Source organism: Haemorhous mexicanus, chromosome 18, assembly GCF_027477595.1.
Source record: "Haemorhous mexicanus isolate bHaeMex1 chromosome 18, bHaeMex1.pri, whole genome shotgun sequence".
Taxonomy (NCBI): Eukaryota; Metazoa; Chordata; class Aves; order Passeriformes; family Fringillidae; genus Haemorhous; species Haemorhous mexicanus.
Window position 1 is genome coordinate 386,039 of NC_082358.1, and position 23,101 is coordinate 409,139.

At 45.8% G+C, this 23,101-nt stretch overlaps 1 protein-coding gene across 2 annotated transcripts in view; it reads left to right on the forward strand.

The window, feature by feature from the left end:
- Nucleotides 1-23,101, forward strand: part of LOC132335921 (rho GTPase-activating protein 39-like) — a 62,448-nt gene that overhangs the window by 1,799 nt on the left and 37,548 nt on the right. The window lies entirely within an intron of this gene.

Sequence of the window (23,101 nt, forward strand, 5' to 3'; positions counted from 1 at the left end):
AATGCAGGTTTAGAAGCCATAATTTTGTTCAGATAGTTCACATGCCTTCTGTATTCACAACAGGTTTGCCTAGCTGAAACAGATATCTTGGCCTCAGCTGGGCGAACGTAAGCTGTAGTGAGATCTCAGTCCACATGTCTGGTGCATTTTGTAATTGAGAGAGTTTTGTGGTCATTCTTTTGATGCAAAAGTCTGCCTTTAGCCTGACCCTGGCTGGATTTGCAGCAGAAATCCTCATGGGAGACATGTGTGCGTAATATGCCATGCAGAACAGAGCTTACCGAGTGTTGCCCTGCTTTAGGGACACAAAAAAGTGCCTCCCATTCAACTGACTTGATTTCTAGAAAAATATAATGTGTGGTACAAAGATGAAAGGAGAGCCTCGAATTCCTGTAGTGGGCTGCCTATGGGGTAAGAACATCCTGTGGATTTCCTTGTATTGGTGTCTGAGCTTTGACGCATTTTTTAAATCCATTTTGCCATTCTTTTGGGGCTGCCTTCACAGGATTGGGGTAGCTGCCTGATAACAAACTGGTATAGTTTTGTAAATCAGAGACCAGGGGATTTTTCCCCTGAGAGACTTGGAGGAAGAATTATTAGAATTGTTGAGGGATTGTGGGAAGAGCTTTAAGATACATAAACTTAGCTTTGGAATTACTTCTGCAATTAAAGGTGAGAAAGCATAAACAGCTGTAGGATCTGAGGTTTTGGCCCATGAGGGTGGCTTGTTTTTCTCCGCTGGCAGTGCCATTTAATAAATATTCATTAACCCTTTTTTAGAAGTCATATATGTCATATCTGTATTTCCTGATGGCTAAATGCTTTAGTAATGATACTACTTGGGTTGCCATTTTACTTATTGAGAAGAAAGCTTTTAAGTTTGGACTTGCTATTTTAGCAGCATGTTTTTGGCTGTTTGAATTAAACAGCCTCAGGATGGGTGCAAAGGGAGATCTTCCAGCCTACCCAGAAATATTGAGGTTGCTGAAGTCATGTTAGCTGGGTGGAAGGACTGGGAATGGTACTAAGTGTGCTTGTTCAGCAGGAAACCTGCTGTTCTGGTTGTCTGTTTTAATTTGATTTATACAAGATGTAAGGGATTCATGTGTTTTGTTGTGATTACAATGAGGACTCTTAATTTTGTTATTGAATCTTGAGTCATTTTAGCATAGTTTGTTGTTTTTAGTTAATTCAGTTTAATTCAGGCTTTGAATTTGCAGGAATACCAGTTTTCATGTTTTTTAGCAACTTTAATTTAGGACTTAATGAAAACTTTGACACTTCATCACCCTGCCCTGGAGCTGCTGATGGGCTCTGTGTGTCTGAACTCAGCTGTGACTTTGCAGCAGAGGGGTCTTCTAATTTTTGCAGGGCATCCAAGCCTCTCACTGTTGTGCCTTGCAGAGCCCTGCACATCCTCTTAACTGGGTTCATGTGCCCTGTTCTGGTTTTGCCTCTTCTTAGCTGGCTTAAATAAGGCCATGAATAAACATGCTCTCTGTAGCTCACTTTGACTGCAGGACAAGCCCATGCTCCTCAGCAGGTCATCCCACTCTTGTCTGCTGAATGAGCCTTTTCTTGGATGGGCTGGATTGTGGTGGTTCACTTGGCAGTAAATAAACTGGGATAGCAAAAGTCTCTGTTAGCTCTGCAAAATCAGTGGAAATAAGTGCAGGTGGGAGAAGTTATCAGCAAGCCTGTCCTCTGCCATATGCTTGCTCCTGTTGTCACCACTCCTCAAAACATGCTGCTGAGCTGGTAAGCTTAACAGGGAGGTTTCCTTGGAATGAAATGTTTTAGGGGTGACTGGCTTTCAGTGAAGCCAGGAGTTTGTTTTCCTCCAGTAACTCTTCTGGCAGAAGCAGAATCGGGGCTGTAGAGGACAAGGTGGGTGTCCGGTTTACCATCACTGCCAAAAGCTTTTTAAGGTGCTTCTATCAGCAGGGTCAGCAGTCTAATCTTCCAGTGTTTTGCCTAAGCAGATAAAGCCTGGTCTTTGGGAAACACCTTCAGACAGATCAGTCTTTTGATGGAAACTAATTAGAAGTTCAAAGGAAAGGGGTGTTTCCTCCTTCTTGTAGTCTCCTTTTCCAATGTTTCTGTTACTGCTGTGCTCCCCAGATGGCTTTCAAAGTGGATGATGCAATTAGGAGAAAATGCATGCAAGCTTTCAGCAAATAGATAGGTCAGAAATGTTCCATTTAGGCTCCATCAGTCCTTCCCAAGTGGCGTGTAATTATTTGTGCCTTGTGATGTGTATACGCTTGTGTTTCTATAAAAAGTCCCCCAGGCAGATTCAAATAGTTCAGGAAGTTCCTCTTATCTGTAATGAAAAGAAATTGCAGAACAGGCACTGGGATTTGGTTTTACCTGGATTCATAGGAGGATCCTGAGTTCTGCTGTCATTATTACATATTTAATGTTTATTCCTGCCTTCACCAAGGAAGGCTGTTCCCATGTAGGAAAAACAGCTTTAATGAACAAATAATTTCTTGTGCTTTTTAGTAGCTCAGTCGTGAGTATCCATTGAAGCAAGCTGTCTGTTTGATGGGTTTTATGCTTTTCATGAGGAAGAGTAATCTGCTTTGGATAGTTTCTTAAAGCAGTCAGTTCTTGGAGTGGCAGGAAAGTATTAACTAAAGCAGCAGCCGTGAGGTCCATCTGGCTCATACATCTGGAAGAGACACTGTAGGTCAAGAGAAAATTCTTTTGTGCTTGGTCTTTGTCTCATGGGATAATGGAAGTACCATTTTTTGGCATATATTCTCTCATCCTAATTACTGTTCTGTGAGTTTGAGGTTACTGCTGTAAGGATTAAGTGTTTTATATTTCCAGTTGAGTGTAGCCCAGTAAATTCCAGTGTAGCTGGTGTCAACTATCTTCAGCTACTCTCCCAAGCTTTTTTTTCTTTGTGCGTTGTCAGCTGCCATTTTTTGGTTATGCAACTCATACAACCAAGAGATATTTGGAAAACTTAAAATGAGGGTGTTGGAGATCCAGATTGCTTGCTTGCAGCGAAGCATGGGAGAGGGAGAGGAGTCTGTGATTCCCAGGTGAGTGCTGGCATGGCAAGGAGACATGGCCTCCCCGTTACATGCTTCAGGCAAAAAGAAGGGGCTTGAGGTGGACAATATCAGCTTTAGAAAATTCTTCCCGAAAAAACACACTGACAGATTAAAGTGCTGGAGATGCTGAGTTTATTTTTTTTTCAGGCTCTTTTGTCTCTTTGTGCTTTAGGTCTTGTATGAAATTCCAGCAAGGGCTCTATGCTGCAAAGTGCTAGAACTTCTGAAAAAAAAAGGTCTTATTAAAATTATTTGCTGACATCTTCATCAACCACCAGAAGCAAACAGAAGTCTAGTTCTCTAAGGAGGGTGTATTTTCTTACCCCTCTTGTATTCTGCTTGTGCCCAGCTCCCCGAACGAAGCTCTTGCTACGCTTTGCCTTCCTCAGTGGCAAGTGTTTTGACGTAGATGAAGATGAAGAGGGAGCACCCTGTGCTCCCCAGATTTGCTGTGTGTTCCTGTCTCAACTTGAAGCAGAGCAATCCTGGGCCTCTCTAAACCAACCTTTTTCTTAGCTGCAGGGTTTATGATCTATCAAAACCAAACAAGCCAAGCAGGAAGGGTTCCCCACGCAAACCTGTGCTGGGTTCACTTGTATGTGTAACTTCGCAGCTGTGAGACGCTGCCATAAGGCACTTTGCTATCACATACGGGGCTGTTTTCTACCTGGGCAAACAAGGTTGCTGCTTTTTGCCTGGAAACCTGTTACTGAGGCAGAAAAGACTCAGTGTAGTGGGATTTTGTGTCATCATGGATATCATGAACTTGTGGCCCAGGGCCAGCTGCACTGTAGCAGGGATAGCCTCTTTGTTCTGTAGGTCTGGTATTTTCTGTTTGCTTTTGCTTTGTGTCACTCATCTGGGAAAAAATAAACAAAGAGACTTACTGTCTCCATCACTAGTGATAACAAGAAAATCCCTGCACAATGCTGCCTGATGAGCTGAGACTGAGTTCAGCAAATCCCCTTTAACCACATGGAGTTCAGCTGTCTTGGGTTGTTCTGACTCTGAGGGAGTGCAGTATGTTGTGTACAAGCATCCGGGGCTCAGGTTAGAAGGATGAATTGGTGTCAAATTTTTTTCAGTTACAAAGGAAAGTCAGAGAAAAACTTACAGGAGACTTTCTAGCTGAATAATTAAATACAGGCCCAGGGAATGCAGTGCATGAGCTGTGCTGTGTAGTCTTGCTTGAAAAGCTTCCTCTGCACTGGCTGGAGTGGCTGACTCAAATACTGTTGGAACTCCAACCTGCCTGCTGGTCCTGGGCACCTCACCTGCTCCAGCAGCTGCTTCTCACTCCCCTGCTCATCTGCTGGCACAGTTGTACCCCATGACATGGGGTACAGATAAGACCATGACATGGTCTTATCTGCTCTGGGCTGGTCCCCATATGCTGTTGGTGCCATATGGGAAATATCAAGTGCAGGGCTGTTTCCAGACATGGAGTAAACTGCGGGTGGTCCCATTGTAATCTAGGCGCTGAGCCTTCCATATAGGTGTTTAAATAGTAACCCAAGGATCAGCTGTTAAGTTTCAACATGGTCAGTTTGCTGTAAAGTGATAAATGCTGTATTTGGTCATCTTCTGGTCCTGTACCCATTTCTTCCTGTGTACATTGTAGTTCTTTGATAGTCCTTTGATATCTACAGCTGTCCAGCTGTGCATCAACCACATTGTTTAGCTCTTCTTGGCTCCCTAGATCCAGTAGTTATGCTTTTTTATTAGACCTTTGAAGTATTGCTCTAAGCTAAGGTGAGAGGAGAAGCTCCAACTGTTTTATGTATTCCTGATCATCACTGATCAACATGAAGTGAAGCAAAGAGAGATGGTGAAATGGCTGTGAGCTGAGGTGCAGAGCCTGGAGTGGAGCCAGCATGAGAAGCATTTAATGTAGTCCTGAAGACAGATGCTTAGTGTGTCATAATGTGGAGGTATATTATCTTAGGAATTTATGCCCGTGTAATACAGTGAATAGTCTGGGTGGGATATAGCTGAGTTGTATGTAATCAGCCCGGTAAAAAGAGTGTGAAGGAAGTTGCATTGGGGCTTAGAGAGCAGCTTTGTGCTTGAGTTGGTGCTGCCCTTGGGCTCTCATCTGCAGTCCTGAGTTGGAGTACAAATAGCCCGCAAATTGCAGTTTTGGCTTGGAAACTCCTTAGGGAGCTTGCCCCTGAAGTAATCTACTCTAATTTTCATTAAATTAATTTTAAAATTTGTGATAATAATGGTGAAAAGCAAATATGCTCCTTTTTGTACAGAGAGTTTAGAAGCTGCTGAGGAAATGCCTGGTGGTGGTATGACAATCCAGCCTAAATTCACTAAAGCTGTAGTTTGAAATTAGTCTAAAACACAGGTTTAAGATTCTGGAGACTTCCAAAGTAGAAGTCTGTTTTGGGATGGCAATAAGCAGAAAAAATTTAAAAAGACAGTGATGATCTGGAGGTGAAGCTGTGCACTGCCACCTTACCTTTTTATTTTTTCTGGTTTTGAGTCCTGTTACCAGAGTGGTTGAGTTCACTAAAGCAAGAGAAAACCATCTGCTGTTAGTTAGCAGGCTGAGTTATCCCTGTGTAGAGTTCGAGGAGCTCTACAGGCCTCATGTGATGAGTGCTGGGGATGGGGAAGGAGTGGGAGGGGGTAATGGAGAACACATCACTGAATCATCCACTCTGATTTTAGTGTGCCATTGTGCCATGATGTTGTCATCCTATTCCCTCTCCATGGTCTGTTGAGCCAGCTTTCTAAACACTGCTACAAGAGGAAGGCTGGCAGAGAGATACTGTGGGCAGAGCTTCCTTTAGTGGTGACACTTCTTCAAGTTGATCATGTTCTTGAAGTCAGAAAGGCTCTATGAGTTTGGCAGTAAGGGGCATGTCAGTGATTTCAGCCTTTCTGGCTCCCCATAACTCTTCCCTAGTACGGTGGCCTCTCGATGTCCAATGACGCATCCCCGTCTGCCATCCAGTGCTCTAATAGCTGAGCACTTTTATGCTTAAACTTTATATGGTCTTGGAGGGATGAAATCACTCACTATTTTCTCTTTAAGCAAAGCTGCTGCTGAGCTGTGAGAGTTGTCTGTACTTGGAGAAAAGTTTTTTGGGTACCTGGTGTTCGATGAAGTTGTACTTGCTATGGGGCTACAGGGAAATTTCACCTTGGGCTGTTTTGTCCATCCCACTCTCCCTGGAGCAGGAAGCAAAGACTTCAGATGGGGAAGAGTGAATAGCATGGTGATCACCAAATGGTTTAGTGAAAGTACCCAGAGTTCAGCTGGAAATGCAAAAATTAGTATCTTCTGGTAGTTGTGCTTTGGCCTGGATGGCTCAGATGGTGAGCTGAGCTCCAGAGGTGTTGATTTTGAGCTGCTATAGAGTCTCATTGGGGAAGAGCAAAGTTTTCTATTTTTGGGTGTCTCCTGATACAAGGTACATCTTGTACTCTGGGTGAGAAATAAAATAGCGACTGCAGCTGGCCCAGACAGCTCTGTTACTCTGGTCTTGCCAGGGCACATGGCACCAACTGCAAAGTGGAGTTGGATCTCCAGGACCTGCACATGGTGGGCCTTTGGTGCAGGCAGAAGAGGGCATGCAGTTAATTCCTGCTGCTTTGCTCAAGCCTCTGCTGTTTGCAACAGTAGTTATTTCTTCAAGCAAGAGCATGCGGTGGTCGGAGAACAGACAAATTTGTCATGGAACTGCCAGCAGTGCAGCTTTCTTGCCTTTCAAATTCCAGCTGGACTTGGCTTAAACCCAGAGGTTTTACAGACTGCAGAGATTTGAGGGACTTTAGATTAATTAACAGTATTCCCCAGAAATTACCATTTTGGGTCAGTTTCTTGATAGGAATCTGTACTGCTTTGCCTATAGATCTATAGCTGTAAACCCTCCTGAATGGTGTGGCTGTTTCCCCTGGGAAAGGCAAATGTGAACTCTGGCATGAAGAGTTTTAACAGTGACATGTGTCTGTGCTAGAGCTTGGATTGCTCCGTTGGCCCTCTGGGAAGTGTGGGCTTCTATTAGGACTGCAAGTATGTGGGCCCATGGACAGAGCAATATTGGGGTGGCTGACTGTGAAAACTGGGTGCTGCTACAGGAGACGTTCAGCCAGCCCCTTCTTAGGCGCAGCTCTGTTGTAGCAGAGCTCTCTGTGTCGCTCAAGATGCGGGACAGTATTGGGCTTCATCTTTCAACTTCACACCTTGCTAAGCTGTGAGAGAAGATGAGAAAAGGAATGAATAGCTGAGAGATGTAATCCTCACTTTTACTGTGCTACAGCTCTGTGCTCAGTAGTGCTGAAAATAAACAAGGGAGAAGGTCCAAGCTGTGGCAGTTCCTTGGAAGGGGAATGCTGTTGCTGGGCACTATTCTCCTGGAATCTTTTCTGCCCTTTGATGTCATCCTGTATTCCTCCTGGGAAGAAGAAGCCTTGACCCCTCTACCTCTCACCTGGTGGGTGCCTCAGGAGGTGCTTTGTTTGTGTAACATGTTTCCAGCTGGAAAAACATCTAGTTTTGGACATCTGGAAACTGTGAATATGCAGTTACCTGTGAAAACTCAGTATGTATGTGCTGAAAAGTCACAATAATGCGAAGCCTGGGTTTATGATGGGATCTTTATGACTGCCAGCATAACAATAAAATAAATGAGATTTGTCTGCCTCCCCCCAGAGCTGGTGTTTACTCCTGAGCCTGCTAAAAAAGGGCTGTCTGCTGTCTTGTAAGAAACCTGAGATCTGTTCCTTGGCTAAAGAGGAGCTGATCAGAACAGAGCTGGCATAGAAAATATTTAGTGGTTATATTACCAGCTCAGAAGGAATGCGTACCTCCACCAAGAACAGATCAGAGTTTTTTGTTTGGCCTTTTAAAGAAAGACTCAAAAAAGGGGAAATGTGCAGGGGAAAGAAGGACAGTGGAGTGAGAAGCAGGCTTACCAAAAAGGGGAAGTTGTATCCAAGCAAGAAGACCAAAAAAGCTATTTCGGCAGATTACATGTAAAATCAAAATAAGATGGGCCAGATTAAGACTTTTGAGGAGTGAATTTGCCAAATATGATTAACTTTCAAATGCATTGAAGCTTTTTGGAAACTGGCAGCAGAAGAGATCAGAGTGTGAGAGGCACACTCTGAAGAAGATAAAGCTATCACAAAAAAATCTAAACCATTTTTGGCCGTCTTGACTCCTGTGGAGGAGCTTTGCAAACTTCAAGCTTGCTACAAGAAGAACTGTTGGAGAAGTTGTCTTGCATTGAACATCAGTAGAAATAGCTTTAGAGCAAAAGAGGAACTGATAAGAAACTAAGGAACAGATAGTGTTTACTCAAGAGTGCCAAAGGATCTTAAATCTGAAATTGCTGAGATACTTTCATGTGTATCCTGCTGCTAAAGTGCCCTTGGTATCACGTGAATTGGTGGTGGCGAATGCAATAGCATTTTTAAAGGTTGAGAGTCTTGAGGAAATTGGAGAAGTGGCTCAATATTTGGCCAGGTGCACTGCTGGGGAAGGGCTGTGAAGAGTATTCATGGTTCCATGGACTGTTGGGTCTGACCCCTGTGCCTGAGTCTCTGCAATGAAGAGCAAGTTTGCTGAAGGCATGGCCAAGCACAGCTGCTTGGACCGGTGTTAGAAGGGCTATTGTAGAGGCAAGCCCTGCCTCTGCCTCACAGACCTGCTGGAGGTGATGAGCATGATGAGCACTCTGGGGGCAGGATCACAAGGCTTCATGTGTCTTTGTTTTCAGACAGCCTTTGGCAAATTTCTCTGCCAAAGGCTTTGAAGAAAGAGTCACCATGGGCATGGAGGAAGGGTCTTGTTATTGACAAAGAGCTGGTGAAAGCATTGACTGCAAAGGGTAGGGCTTACTGGTAATTTTTCAGCCTGGGGAAGTCAGCAGCAAGGCCTGAGAAATTGGTGCTGGGAGTGTTTTGCATCTTATGGGTAACCTCAGGTATAAGGGGGTGCAGTGACATTCCCAGGTTTGCAGAGGATCCTCAGTTTCTTCAGTGGATTGAGTAGCTCACTGAAGATGAGGGAATCTGTAAGAACCTCACAGAACTGAGGAAGTGGACTGGTATGTGACAGATAAGCTTCAGTGTAGGAAAACATGGTGAACAGGGAAAAATTACCTGTACTGGACCTGTTTGATACTCAGCCTGGAACTAGTGGTTATAGCTTGAGAAGGAGCTAGGAGTCATTGACAGTTCTGTGAAATCATCAGTTCTGTCTGTGATGTTTGCCAAAGAAACCAATCAGTTTTGGTCACCATCAGCAAGGGAGTTAATACCGAAGCAGAGGGCATCAATTTGACCCTCTTTAACACTTTGTTCATGTCTTGGAGATTGCATGCTGTTCTGATTTCTGCATTGTGAGAAGGACAGTAGTGTTAGAGAGACTGCAGTGAAGATAATTAAAATTACTAAAGGACAGAGCAGCTGCCTTATGAGGAGAGGCATAAAATTTGTGATTGCTTGGTTTAGAAAAGTCTTGCATAGCAAGATCAAGGTATGTAACGTCACCAAGGTTATAAAATCAGAGAATGGTTTGGGTTGGAAGGGATCTTAAAAGATTTCCTACTTTCAACTCCCTGCCATGTAGAGGGAGATCTTTCACTAGGCCAGGTTGCTCAGAGTTTCATTCAGCCTGGCCTTGAACAACTCAGGAAACGGGCATCCATGATTTTTCTGGGCAAACCCATTCCAGTGCCTCACCATCCTCACAGCAAAGAAGTATCTAATCTAAACCTACTCTCAGTTTGAATCCATTCCTCTTTGTTCTGTCACTACATGCTCTTGTAAAAAGTCCCTGTCCATCTTTCTTGTAAGCCCCCTTAGGAACTGGAAGGCTGCAATTATGTCACCCCTAAGCCTCCTATTTTCCAGGCTGAAGAAACCCAATTCTCTCAGCCTTTCCTCCTAAGAGAAGTGCTCCATCCCCCTGATCAACTTGGTGGCCTCCTCTGGACTGGCTCCACCAGGTTCGTGTCTGTCTGGCACTGAGGACTCCAGAGCTGGATGCAGCACTGCAGGTGGGACCTCACCTGAGGGGACTGTGGGGCAGAATCCCCTCCCTTGACCTGCTGCCCACACTTCTTTTGATGCAGCCCAGGACATGGTTGGTTTCTGGGTGCCAGCACACACGGCCGGGTGTGTGCAGCCTCTCATCCACCAGCACCCCCAAACCCTTCTCATCAGGGCTGCTCTCAATCTGTTCCTGGCCCGGTCTGGATCAATGCTGGCACTGCTACCCCGCCGAGATGCAGCACCAGCATCTGGCCTTGTTAAACCTCAGGAGATTCCCATGGGCCACTTCTCACTTGTCCAGGTCCCTCTGGATGGCCCTGTCCTTCAGGTGTGTCATCTGCAAACCTGCTGAGGGTACACTTGTTCCCTTCACGTACTAATGAAGATATTAAACAATGCTGGTCCCAATACAGACCCCTGAGGGACCCGCTTGTCACTAATGTCCATTGGGACTCTGAGCCATTGACCACTACTCTCTGGTTGTGACTGTCCAACCACTTTCTTATCCATCTAACAGTCCACTCATCAACTTCATCTCTCTCCAGTTTAGAGAGAAGGATGTTGTGGGAATCTGTGTCAAAGGCTTTACAGAAGTCCATATGAATGACTTCTCTGTCCCCTCCCTTGTCTACTGAGCTATGCCAGTGTGCAAGGCCACTGGGTTGGTCAGGGAGGACTTGCCCTTGGTAAAGCCGTGCTGGCTGTCCTGAATCACCTCCATGTCCTTAGGGTCTGTTTCATCACCTTCCCAGGCACAGGGCTGAGGCTGACAGGCTGGTAGTTCCCAGGGTCCTCCTTTCTGCCCTTTTAAAACTTGGGGACAGTGTTTCCTCTTTCTATGAATAAGCTGAATATTTTTCTACCAAGTCTTGTGGCCCTAGAACTATGTGCACTTGGTGAAACCTAAAGGAGATTGTGTAAAATAAATGGCCTTCCTCCTATCTGTTATAAACCAATCTGTGATGAACTTCTGATTTCAGTGTTCTTGGGGGTTGTGGATGCAAAAGGCATCATCAGATTGAAAAAGTATTTGGGTAAACTTATAGGCAGTTAGGGTGAAATAGTTACTAGGAAGAGCAGCCAGCCGTCTACCTTTAACATCTCTAATACATGTGTGGGTTCTTGAGCAATGAGGGAGAAGATGGAGGAAGGGCATGACCAGGCTTACCTGTTTTGCTTAACAAACCTCTTGGAGTGTCTCACCTGTAGGCAGAATGGAATGGGTACTTGGTTTTACCTAAGGTGCATGTCTTACACTTCAAAGTTTAGAATACAGAAACCAGTATTAAGTGGGAACATAAATGGGTGTGACATGTGGGGGAAGAGCCAATATGGCTTTTGTAGACCAAAACTGAGCTACGTGACTCCACTGGTACTTGGAAGGTGTTTCCAAGTACATGGCAGGGGTGATCAAGTGGAGTGGTCTAGTGGACCTCACTGAAATGTTTCAGCAGAGGGTATTAAGGGAAAGTCCATCATGGCTGGATAAATGGTTAAAAGATTGGGCTGCAAAGATGAGTAGTAGATGGTCAGACTTTACAGAGGAGGGAGGTCCTGGGGGAGCCAGGCTGGGGTCTCTTCTGCTTGCAGTATTTGTGCCTGATCTAGAAATGGGGACAAAAGTTGTGGCTGATGAAGAGCAAACAAAGGAAGAAATCCTGAGCACTGTAATTCAGGAATGAGTTGAGGGTAACAGACGGTTCTGGAAAGTATCAGCACTCTGTGTTGCTTGGTGCTTGGCAGTGCTGCAGAAGGGAAGAGGAGGCTGGAAACTGCAAAGAGGAAAGCAAAGGACAGAACAGCACAGCATCGTGAACTGCTGCCATTTTAGATATTGAATGTCAGGTCATCCCATCTTGGAAGAGACCTTGCTTTAAGTGCATCTTCAGTTATTTGCTATTATTTTTTTATCTGTAGTAAATACTATGTATTGGGTACATTGTGTTTGGCAGATGAAGTCTGTCTAGATGGGTAGCAAATAAAAAGTGAAGTTGAATGTGGTCTAGTTTCTGCCCCAATCCATCAACCATGCCATTGCAGAAGGACAGAGAGTGGTGCCTACTTCAGTGTCTTCCTGAATTTGTCTCTTTTTGGCTATCTGCCTTGCAGCTGTTGAAAGTGAAAAGCTCAGTTTTGGATTGATACAGGCTAATAAATATGTGAGTTTTGGAGGGAGAAAACAAAAGGAACTTGTTTTGGGCACCAAATCAAGAAGTGTATTGTTCTCACCCCACTGTTCCCTGTTACCATGTATAGCAATTTCTGCCATGGCAACACATATTTTCATGAACCAGCCAAGATCTTCCAGGGCTGCAACATAACTTCTGATACTTGCTCATTGTGGTGCTATTAATAGCTAACTGTGTTTCCCCCTACCGTAGCCAGGAAGCTGCTTCTTCCTCATAGACTGAGTGCAAGGAATAAGCTCATTTAAAATCAATTGTGGGGAGAAATGACACTGCGGATTTCCTGGTGTGTTTTTTTTTGGTTTTTTTTTTGTTTTTTTTTTTTTTGTTTGTTTGTTTTTTTTTTTGTTCTGGAGATCCTGTCTAGTTCTGCCAGCTCTGCAGCCACCCACTGCGCTCTTTTGTGCCATTTATAAGAAAGTAATGTCTCAATTTTCTTTTTAATTCAGTTTCTTTTTTTTCCCTCTTTTTCCGTTGTCCCCCTTCCTTTAAACCAGGACAAACAGATGATACATATTTACTCCTCCAGCTATGCAAAGTAGCTTAAGTGTTTATCTCAGACTGACTTAGTGAAGCAGAGAACCGGTGCAAATCAGACATGATCTGGGCCAGGCTCTGGTCTACATGATTTCTTTACTTATCTCCTGGTTATTCAAACAAGATAAACTCTGTGTATTTAAAATTGCAGCTCAACTGTTCTTGGCACTAGTTGAATTTAGTGGTGTTTAAAACCCCAGAGTGCATTAGCATGCCTGCATGAATCCACTTTGAGCTGGAACTGTGTCAAAAATACCATCACCAGTGTGGTTTTTTGGAAACTTATAAAGAGCTGTGGAAAAGGTGAAACCTGGGTTTTTGCTTAAGAGGGTGGTCCCACTTGAACCTGAGCATCTGTGAAGAGCTGCAGTGGGTTTGAACCAGGGTCATAAATCTTTCCCCAGCTCTGGTTCTGGGTGTACACAAGTCACAGTTCTGCAGTTTCATCCCTCCAGAGGAAGTTGTTGTTTTGCCGCACCAGTCTCCTCTCATTCCGGGAGTTCACTTTTCTTCTGCTGAAGTGCAGATATTAACTGTAAAACCTCCTCCCTTTCCTCATCGACTTGAAAGTTTTTTTGGCAGTCTTGAAACTTGCAGCTTTGAATGTCACTTTACCTGATCTCCCTGACCTGCTGGATTGATGGCTTACTGTCATTAACTGAGAGAAAGAAATATAGTGAAAACAGGGAATTCTTTATCCTACCGACCTCCTTGGAGAGGCTGAAGAAATGAGCATATGCCCTGCAAAAGGTTTGTCCGAAGCAAGGAGTAATTGTGATGTCCACAGTGACTGCCTGCATCGTTCTTTTATTGCTGCTCTCCTCATTTCTTGGGAGGGTCTGTTCAAGGTAGTACCTCCAGAGGTGCTGCCAAGGGCTGAGACTTCCTGGGGAGGCATCATATGCCGTGCAGGACTGCCTTCTTCTGCAGCCTAGCTGGTTTTTCCTGAGCATCTCCAAGAAACAACTGAGACCCTTTTTGAGAGCCTTTGGTGACTGATGCAGTTATTTGCCACGAGCTGCCTTCTTGTGGACTCTTGGGAATCATAGAATATGCTGAGTTGGATGAGACCCATCGGGATCACTGAGTTTGCAACCTCCTGGCCCTGCATAGGGGACACCCCAGTTATCCCACCCTGTGCCTGAGAGCGCTGTCCAAATGCTTCTTGAGCTCAGACAGGCTTGGTGCTGTGACCAGTACCCTGGGGAGCCTGTTCAAGTGCTCAGCCACCTGTTGGGTGAAAAACTCTTTCCTGATACCGAACCTAAACTTCCTCTGACTTCATGCAGTTTCCTCAAGTCCTGTCACTGGTCACAAGAGAGAATAGATTAGTACCTGCCCCTCCACTTTCTCTCATAAGAGTGTTGAAGACCACAATGAGGTCTCCCCTGGTTAATCCCACCTTTGTTTCCATGGTATGGTGGGAGCAAAGGCAAATTTGGGGCTTTAACTAATTGTGCTTTATTTGATGAAGTCTTACATCTCTAAGACTTCACCAAAAAGCTGTGATTGTATTTTAAGGCAAGGTGAAACACCTCAGTCTTTGTTTCTCATTAAATCAAGCCAGAGCTTGTTAATGACAAAGCACTGGAACTGTAGATAACTAGTATTTTGGTTTACTTAGAGTTCAAGGTGTTACTGCTGATCTTGCAGATGCAAGTGTGTAGCAGACAAAGCAGAGGCTGAAGCGCAGCTCATGGGATGCGACTCCTACTCCCACTGTAATGTTGTAGAGACAATCAGGAAAAGAATGTCAGTTTGGGGCAACAGTTAAGCATGCCTTTCCTTTAGGAGGAGGCTTTTTTAATGGCTTATTACATCAGAATAAAAAACAAGATAAAATAGTCAAACATGGGTTGTGTTTTTCATCCCAAACTAAAAATTCACTTAGGGATAGGTGAGCTTTCCAGAGCTGGAGCTGTGCTTCTCTGTGGGACAGGCATGCAGAAAGGCAGGCTCTGGGGCTGCAGGAGGGTTTGATGCTGTGGGTCCAGTGCATTGACTTTGCAACATCCTGACTCTGTTGTGTCTGATGTGCATGTTGTTCAGCAATTCCTGTAGGCAAAACAAATGGAAGGACCTCTTTCCCATTATATATTTATTTTTCTTGCTTATTGTTTTATAAAGACCTTATGAAGTTTGTCTTGAGGTTTTCAGATATTTACTTACTATCTCTCCTTCTTTGCCAGAGGAAGTTGGTGTGCTTTGGGCTGGAGAAAATTATGACACTGAAGTGGCTCCTCTGCACAGAGTCATGTTGGGATGAGCTTCCTGATGGCATCTCACAGGACAGGAGAGAGTTGTTTGTTAGCAGATGGTTATTCCTTTGACTTGCTGCCAGCTCCCATTCTTTCCTTTGACTTGCAGCCAAATTCCTCTGCTAGCCTGGTGTTGTAGTGGTTAACTTGATTCACACATAACTAGCTTGGACAGCTAATACTTTCAAGAGCTTCACTGCATCTGTTCTCTCATGATTTTTTTCAACGTAATTGGCAGAGGCAGCTGCAGCTGGAGAGATTTGCTGAAGAACGAATAACTCTAAAGAAGTTATGATGAAACACTTATATTTGTTTTGTGCTTTTAGCCCACAGTGTTTTGTGGACTCTGCTATCTGAGGAATGACTTGGTCCCTTGCTGTCCATGGCTATGTTTTCAAGGGACCCTGTTTTTCAGCTTATGAATGACTGGTAGCCTTTTAAATGAACAGAGACAGAGGGCCATTATTTTGCAAATGTCCCACTTCTAGGAACTTAGCTGCCTCAGATATGTAGCTTTGCTGAGTGGTGCCTGAAAGCATTATGCTCTGTGATCTGGCTGTTTGTAGGGCATCCTCTGTTGGCACCTGGGGTTATGCTGTCCGGTTGTGCATGGCCTGGCGGTGCAGGTTCTCCACCCTGTAATTACAGTCTCGGTCTGCTGTTCTTGACCACTGCCAGCTCATGTTCTGCCTTTAGAAAAGCTACAGTTGTCACGTTTTTTTGATGGTCTGGTGGAATTATTTTAGATCAGAGGTGGGTATCTTGAGGAGTCCTTAAGTCCCCAACCCTGCATGCTCTCACTATGGTGGCCGTTTGGTCCTGAGGACCTGGCTGATGGGTTTCCCTTTGCTGGTTCTGGAAGTATCTTTTCTGTTCCTGTCCTCCCCCTCTTCACCCTCTGACACTGTTCAGAAATCTATGTAAATGTTTTATTATCCTTACTTAATGTTCCTTTCTGTAGCAAAAAGTTATCCCTGTGCATGATGCAAATGAGCCTTGGGAGCTGGCTATTTCTGTTTTGGCTGCTATGGGCTCTCTATTCCCTTCAGTGAAGATGGTACAAGAATGGTTGTTCTTTTGTCTTCTTTTCCCCCATAGTATGGGGAAACTATGCTGCACTGCTATGTGTTTATGTCTGTGCAGTGCCTGGCATCATGTCATTGAGCCCAGGATGGTCTGTGTATGGAAATGACAAAGATCAGTCACTGCTGAAGTCCTGATCCTTCCACAGTGTGCAGGTTGTGGGTTGCTCCCAAAGTACTGGAGCAATTGCTGGGTTTATGTGGTAATGTGGCTTTTCTAAAACAACTTCTGACTGGAGAGCCTCCTATTCCTAGACTGCTGTATTTGGCATCAACTGTCTGAGGCAGCAGCTGCTGGGCCCCTGGCTGCACAGGCTTCGTGGCAATGCTGGGAGGAATCCCTGAAATCAGTAGTGGTGACATAGGAGGCAGTGAAGAGTAAATCTCAGTCCTGAAGCAGCTGGACAGCAAGCTAGATAAATCAAGACCTTTGTCAGTAATTGTAGGTTGACAGGGCAGTGACTGCTACTGTGTCCTTGAAATAGCAGGGATGTCATTAACGTGACGTTGCTTGCTTTAGCCCGGGGAGAGCCCTTGGTGCATGTTGCTTCTCCATGGCTCTGGGCTCTCCTGCCTCATTTTGGCAGGTACAGCTTCTTCACCTCATTCCTGCAGTTTAAGAAGAGCATGATGCTCTTCACCCAGGGTGCAGTTTTTTCACTTTTGACTGGGAAATGTCATCCTGCTTCAGATCTAGTTTACTTCTGTTCAACAGCTGCCAAAAGGTATTGGGGTCTTAGTGGAGCCATGTTCAGCTTTCTAGTCACTGACCAGGGTTTCAGTCAGCAGGTAGTGCCAGGAGGTGCTGGGGCCCATTGAGAAGGCAGGAGACTCAGGGGTTCCATGTCTATCCTTTCCTTTTGTTTGTATACATCCTCCTTAAAAAAGCACAAACAGCCCAGACCTGATTTTAGAGTTTCATTCATGCTGGGAGTCTCTTAGCTGCTTTGAGTACCATTGTGGGCAGATCCTGTATGACTTGGTGCCTGCCTATGCTCTGAGAAGACGGTGAAGCTCAGGTCTGCTTCAGCTGGTATCATGTGTCTTAGATTGGTGTGTTTCAAGAAGATGTGGTACCTTGGGTACCTGCCTGCATAGATTTACACTTTTGGAAGGATGTGGCTGGTGCACCTGGTGATGACCTTGCATGAGTTCTGCTGCCCCCTTTGGTGGGATCCTGTACAGGTGGGATGACCATGGTGATGCTCATCGAGCCATGCTTGCAGTGTGCCTGCAGGAATCCTCCCTGAAACTAGGGGCATTGCCATGGGAGCAATGGGAAGGCAAGAGGCTGCCTCCTTGGGGCTGAGCCCAACGTGCTGCCATGGGGGGAGCACCAGGGGTGGAAGGTAAGCAGTATGCATCCCAGCCATAGTCATAATTTGTTGCTGTACTGGCAGGTTTTCATGTAATGCCTTTACCTAAGCAACTGTGAAATATTTGCTCTCTAGGATATTGATAAAATTGAAGTTTTCCAATTTAAATCCTGTCTGTTGGGGAAAAAGTCTAGTTATGAGCATTTTGAGGTGGGATGCAGTCACTGTCAGGTGCTGTGGTGCTACTATTGGTCCCAGTCCAATGACAGACCTGACCTGACCGTCCTGGGATTGATGCAGCCTAAGGCTGTGCAGGTTGGAGGCCAGCACCAAGCTGTGCCATGTCTCAGCTTCCTGCCAGGGTGCCTTGTGTCCGTTGGGCAGGGACTGTCCTGCTGCCACCGAGCTTCCCCCCACAGCTGCCTGCCTTCCAGCAGCTGTGGTTTGGATGCAGCTGTGGACACAGTACATTTTGGGAGGAGTTGGGATGAAGACTGCCAGGTTTTTTTTTTTCTTCTGCATCTTGCTCTTAAATGCTCAGCCCCTTAAAAGGAAAAATAACTCTGCTGAAGCTTTCATTGAGCTTAGGGGGTGCTACTTCATCTGGAGGAAACCAGAGCTTTGGGGAGGCTGTTTAAGTACTGAAGTTTTGGACTTGTGCTCTGACCTGCAGAATGAAAACTCCAGCCATAATGGCAGAAGAGACCCAAGATATGCTATCACAGCATAGCTTGAGAGCTGGACAGGGTGTCAAGGCAGGTCCCATAGCCTAAGGAAGCTAGCTCACCTCTCTGCTGTGGCCTGGGGCTTAAGCTCCACAAATGATTTTGCTCCTCAGCATGTGAAACCCAGGGTCTGGATGTGACAGATAGGCAGGAGAGGCTGCCCACCAGATATGTGTCCCTGGCCAGCCTGTGGATCATTGCAAAGAGAAGAGGGAAGCACCTAGAAACTTCTTGACACTGAATGTTTTTTGACATGTCTTTTGCCTTCTGCTGAGGCTGCAGTGGCCACAGCTGGTCTCTAGCCATAACACAAGCCAAGGTGCTCACCCTCAATGATAATCTGGGGACAGAGAGAAGTAAGAGGCCCTCAGCCTCCAGGGAAGTAGCAGGTAGCTCTCCGGTGAAGACCTGTACCTGGTCTCTATCACCAAGATTTTTTTAATAGGAGTGGATTTTACTGCTCCTTCTGCCCTCAGGTGCAGTTTCCTTTAGTGTTGGTCTCCTGGTCACCAGGCAGTCCCCTGATGCCTGTGTCTCCAGTGTATGACCTCCTTCTGCTCAGTGTGTCCATCCAGCCAGTGCTTTGTGTTTCATTTTACTTAGCTCTTTCTCTCTGAGACAGGATCTTGGGGGAATTTGCTGGTAATTTGGGTGTTGCCCCAACCTTCTCCCATGGATTGGGCTACCCCTTTGCTGTCTGTTCTGCTCTGGATTTGGAATGAATCAAGAGGCTAACAGCAGCAAGATGGAGCCAGCAGTGCTGTTACCTGGGTTGGGGGAAAGCTCGGGAAAGCCAGGAAAGAGGCAGGAACTGACACAGTCCAAGCAATCAGAAAGTTTCCCATCTGACATCTTTATCTTTGAAAATACCACCTAGCAGAAGGCTTGGGGCTTTGGGTTTTTTTGGGTTTTTTTTTGTTGTTGTCGTTGTTTTGTTTTGTTTTGTTGTTGTTTTATGTCTGGTTTTCTTTTTAATTAAAAACACCAAAGTAATGAGATGCTTTTTGTGATAAGACCTTTTCCAGGCTCTCTTGTTCCCCTAACCCACCCAAACTGTGGTGTTACTCTCTCTTTTCTATGCAATGTGTTGCCAGGCTGGGCTCTGCTTTCAGAGGCCTGGCCCTGTTCTGCTCTTGCTAGAGCTAAGCATATGTGCTCAGGCTTTGAGCAATCAGTATTTGTTCTAGATTTTCGCAGTGTTGTCTGTCTTTGGCAAAGCAGAGGTTGGTTTGTTTGCGTAGTGCTTATTTTCAGGAACAAGAGAGTTTTATGAGCAGCCTGACATTATATTTATTTTTGTTCCTCTATAATTTTTGTTAGAAGGAGGCATGGATATTCAAAAGAAGTTCTAGAGTGTGTGTGTGTCTGTATGTATATATATGTGTGTGTGTGTGTGTAGGAGGGATATGTTTGTTTTGGGTACTTTTTTTATCCTAAGATGTAAATTACAGCTTTTCTGGATTCGGCTGAGAGAAGGCAGTGAATAAAACCTGAATTGTCTCACTCAGCTGAAGGAGGATTACCATAAGGAGCTGATGCTAGAGACCTTCTGGAGGCTCTCTGCAGTTTGAGGATAGAGATGAGTTTTACAGCCTTGTCCCGGCTTTGATATGCAAATCTGGGTGAATCAGAGCCACCTGGAGGTTGCACTTGGTTTCTCAGCATCTGTACTAAGTGAATTTTTCCTGTGGTGATGTTTGAGTTCTTGAACACAACCCATGCTGTTCTTCAGTTAGCCAGGAGCCCAGACCCACAGAAGAGCAGCAAAGTCAGCAGCAGTGGAGCCTCTGGGCTGGTACCCACTCCCCATTCCTGAACTGGCTTGCCATGGTCTGCTTCAGGGGCCTCCTTTTAGAGGACTCAAGATGGTGAACATGGCATCATTCTCTGTTTGACTGCTTCTGCTCCTTTTCACGGGTTCTTTGTCCTATGCGTCGTTAACACCAAATGAAAGAGGATTTGAACTCATCTCTGTGGGGCGGATAATTTCAGATGCCCATCCCTCCCCATCACCCCAGCTCATTACTACAGCAGGTAGCCCTGCACACACTTCCCTGCCTTCGGCTGGTTTCACACCATGGCCAGAATCTGGGAATTATACTTCACTCTGTGTGTGATGGCCAAACTGCATTCCTCCTCCTCAAGGAGGACCTGTTAACAAGGCACTTAGTTTTGGCATTGGCACATCCTCAGCTAGATTATCTTTGATGATGATGTCTTTGTCTTGGAACTGTCTGAGTATGCTGCGGGCCTCCATTGAGGGCATTAGTCTTGAAAAATCCCGCTTGGTATGGAGCCATGTTTGGACAGGAAGGACTTAGTACTGCCCCAACTCTCTGCAGGGCTCATCCCAAAGAAGGGAAGTGGGGGAAGGAGGTGGGATCTTGGCTTGAAGCACAGAAATCCAAAAATTACAGAGCATGGAAGTGAAATGGGAGACCAAGTCATAAGAGGTGTCCTTGTAGCCATGCAGAAGGGTTTGTTGGCAGCCTGGTGTGAAGTTCCCTGAGGCAGTTGATTCCCATGTTGTCCTTGGTGTTGTCTTCCCCTTGGTGGATGTTTGCCTCCTCAAGCTGGTGCTGAGCGCCTTTCACAGGTGGGGCTGCAGATCACATCAAGCTGATCTTGAGATGACAGCTCCAGCTAAGAAAACATCTCTACTATTCTTACCTTTTTACAGCCTTGGGAAGAATTTGTGGTGTCTCAGACTGTGCTTGGCTGCCTGGGCTGTGTTGTCACTTGGGTGATAGTGGCAGGAAAGCTCTCCTGTGAGGGAGTGGCTGTTTGACTTCTTGAGGTTCCTCAGCTCTTCCTGCAACTGGCTCTTCACCTGTACCTGGTCCTTTCCATTTCTGGTTCTGCTCAATTCTCTGTAGTTAAAAAAAAAAAATATTCCTTCCTAGACCTCCTACTAAGCATTTACAGTCTTTGTGAAAAAAGCATCTGCAAGCATCTCTATTCAGGAGATGCTTGCAGATGCCCTTTCAGGATGAAATGCTGTTTCTTAAAAATTACTGCTATTTTTTTTTTTCCGAGGCTTTGCCAAGCAGGAGTGGCAGCCAGGAGGAACTTGAGCTGGTTTTGAAGGAGCAAAGTTGGTACCTGTCCATTCCCTGTGTCCTTGAGGCTGCATGACAGAGCACAGCAGCTTAGCTCTTTGCTGTACTGTCTATTATAACACTTCTTTGAAAAAACAGCTGCCCATCTGTGAGGCAAAGCCTTCAGATGGGACCAAATCCATCTGCCTACATGAGATGTGATTATTCACGAAAAGCCCTACACTTTCTTCTGCTTTTTCCATGCCTGGTGCACCATCCTGTTCAGAGCTCTCTGCTGCTCGGGGGCTGACCCCTGCAATGGCCTTGCCACTCCTCCAAAACATCGGCATGCTTGAGGCACAAGCCATCATAGTTGGGGGCCTACTGCCTGCTGGAGTGCGCAGCTGGAGCTGTGTCCTGTTTCCCAGCTGTGTGGTCTGGAAAGTATTACTCAGGACACACAGGAAGCTCCTGGACTTTCTGACAGTACATGAGGATGCACCTTGGGAACATGGGCTGGTTTTGGAAGCAGGTGGGGGTTTTGTTGAAATCCCTCTGCCTTGCAGGCTCTGGTGACTGTGGTAGTTCCCTGGAGCCACTGCGATCCCAGCAAGCTGCCTGTCCTGTGCTCGGGCACTGGAGGGGTTTGGTCTGGCACTGCAAATGGCGCCTGCAGGCACATCCTGTTTTGGGGACACTGAGTCACAGGAGCTGAGATGAAGGGAAACCATTGCCGTGATCCTGCTGGTGGGAGCAGGCGCTGCAGTGCGAGTGGGCATGGGCATACACTGTGTGTCTGCTGCATCCCTCAGCACTTGGAGCTGAAAGAACAGAGAAAAGCATTATTTAAGCCATCCCCAGGAAACTTCTTTAACCTTATAAAGTGGAATATTAATTTTGGTTTTTGTGTGTTCAAGTTATGGCCTTATCTCTGCAATCCTGGGTTTATCACATCTTTCCAGAATTCCTGATGTTATGTTTGAGGGTTGTGTGGCAGCCTGGGGCTGGCCCTGCTCCAGGAATGTACTCCTTGCTTTTCCTCAATTTTGAGGACTGGCCTGCTTTTTATGGGTGCATGCCAGACTGCTCAGCATTGATTGCTGTCAATCAAACCCACAATTTTCCTAGCAGGGAGGTGCAATGGGCAACTAAACCCTCACCTAGACTTGCCTGATAGGAGACATGCTGACGTACTCAGAAAGCCAGGGCTGGGCACAGGAGCCTGGGCTGCCATTTCAGGCACTGCAGTGCTGCCACCATCACTCCTGACCCTTCTGAGGATCTGCAGGCTGGCAGCTGAGGGTGTGAGAGGGATGCAGTGGGATCTCCCTTCTCCTGCTTATGCTGTGGGAATGGCTTCTGCTGTCATACCCTTGCTGGAGAGCAGCTGATGGTTGTGTCAGAGTGAACCCCTGGGCAGAAACAGGTTTCAAGAGGGACCTGGGACCTGTCCTCTTCATATGGCTTTTATTAATAGCAAAAGTAGCTTCAATTAACTAGGCTCTCCTTCCTGCAGCCTCCACCAACATTGGGATGGAGGCCAGGCTTTGGAGTGTGGGAGGAGGAGGGGCTCATGTTTTTTTTTCAGTATGCTGAGCATACAACTTGGTTCAGGATCACTTAAGGCGGCATCTCTCCTTTGTGGAGGGAAACCTTGGTGGGTTTCCACTCCCTTCCTCCATTTACCTGGGCTATCCAAAATGGTTTGGGCTACTGCACTGGGGAGGCATTGGCTTTGCTGGGCTCCTCAGGCCAGCTCTTTGGGCTTGGTGTGTCAGTGATATGCCATGGTTGATATGCCATGTATGACGGCTGTGCAGCCCAACACCTCTGCGTGAAAACCACTGCGCTGATCTGCCTGAAAAGCAGTCCTTCAGCAC